Below are 2,105 nucleotides of genomic sequence, written 5' to 3'. Positions count from 1 at the left end.
TTAAGCCAGTACTCTTCTGTTTTGATTATTGTAACTATACAATATGTTTCCAAATAAGAAAATGTGAGGCTTCCAGATTTTTTCTTTTTTAATACTGTTTTGGTTATTTAGAATCTTTTGTAGTAATATATGAACTGTAAGATTACTTTTTTCATTTCATTAAAAAATGTCATTGTAATTTTGTAATTGCACTGAATTTGTAGATTGCTTTGGGTATTATATACTTTTAAATAATATTAAGTCTTTCAATTCATGAAAACAGACTATCTTTTTATTTATTTGTGTCTTTTAAAATTTATTTCATGTTGGTGGTGGTGATGATAGAAATCTGTTTAATAATACTTATTATGTGCCAAGCAGTTTGTAATATCACATAATTTATTCTCATGACAAAAAGGTAATCTGCCCACCACTATTCCAGTATTACAGTAGTCTGCATTTGTCTGTACATTTACAAGCAAGTTTTATGCTGTCATATGCTTTTGTGTTGCTTTTTAACCTCCTTTTGTTTCAACTTGAAGAACTCCCTTCAGCCTTTCTTTGAAGACAGGTGATGAACTTCCTCAGGTTTTGTTTCCCTTAGAACGTCTTTCTTTGTATTTAATTTTTAAAGGACAGTTTTTAAAAGGAGTACAACATTCTTGGTTGATAGTGCTTATTTTCTGTCAGCACTTTGAATATATCATTCTACTTCTTTCCAGCATGCAAAGTTTCTGCTGAGAAATCTGTTGGTAGTCTGATGAATGTCCCCTTGTATATGACAAATCAATTTCTCTTGCTGCTTTCATAATTCTCTTTATCTTTGGTTTTTGATCATTTGATAGTAATGTTTTTGGTTTAGATTTCTTTGGTCTTATACTATTTAAAAGCCTTTGGGTTTTCTAAATCTGGCTATCCATTTTCTTCTTCAGATGAAATTTTTAAAAAATATATTATTTCTTTAAATAAGCTTTCCTCGCAATTCTTTGTTTCTTTGTTTTGGATTTTCATAATGAATATACTGATACACTTGATGATGGCCCATAGTTCTGTTGGTTTCTTCACTCTTTTTTATTTGTTTCTCTTTTTAATTTTACTTCTTTGACTGGAAATTTCAAATTACCTTTGAGTGTACTATTTTTAAAATTCTGTTGATCGATGCTGCTGTTAAAATTCTATATAATTTTTTAAATTCAGCTATTGCATTCTTGAGATCCAAAACAGTTGTTGCTGTTGTTGTTGTGTGTGTGGTTTCTATTATTTATTGAAATTGTTATTTTTATGGGCATTGTTTTTCAGAGCTCATCAAATATCTATATAATAGTTATTTTGAATTTACTGTCAGATAATTTATATTCCTCTGATTTTCAAGGGTTGATTTCTAGAGGTTTATATTTCCCTTTGATTGGGTCATTTTCCTTATTTCTCCATGTTTCTTATAAGACTGTGTTAAAATTTGGGTGTGTTGGTACATGCCTGTGAACCCAGCTCCTCAAGAGGTTGATGCAAGAGGATCTCCTGAGACTGAAGTTTGAGTGCAGCCTGGGAAACACAGTGAAATTTGTCTTTAATAATAATAATAATTTTAAAATTTTTTATTAATAAGCACATATTTGTAAAAACAATCACTTCTCCCAGTCTTTATGACAGGATTCATGCAGAGAAAGACCTTTACTAATCAGCCTCACTAGAAATTCTAGGGTCTTCTCAAGCTTTGTTTTGTAAATATGTCTTCTCTGAACTTGTGCATAGAGATTCTTAATTAGAAGGATTGGCTCCTCCTTTCCCCTAACTCATAATTTGTTGCTTCCTCTGGTATCCATTTATCATTCCATGCGAACTCTGAAACAGCAGTATGCCAATCAGCTATTTTTTTCCCCTCTGTGGTCTCTAGACAGTCAGCATATGTCAGGTCCCATAAGTACCCTGAGTTGGGCTAGATAGAAATTGGTCCCTTGTAGTGATCCCCAAAACTGAAACTTTAAACACACGCCACACCCTCCTCTTTTTTCCCTAAAGGAGAGGACAGCAAACTGTGTCAGTATTTGTTCACTGACTACAGGTTCTATGGAACAATAGCATGCCACCCAGATTTGTGTGGTTATTATTCTCAGTGTCCACCAGAC

The sequence above is a fragment of the Carlito syrichta genome, unplaced genomic scaffold (assembly GCF_000164805.1).
Source record: "Carlito syrichta isolate Samal-C Ts95f unplaced genomic scaffold, Tarsius_syrichta-2.0.1 Scaffold136949, whole genome shotgun sequence".
NCBI lineage: Eukaryota > Metazoa > Chordata > Mammalia > Primates > Tarsiidae > Carlito > Carlito syrichta.
Note: the sequence above shows the minus strand (reverse complement) of the source record.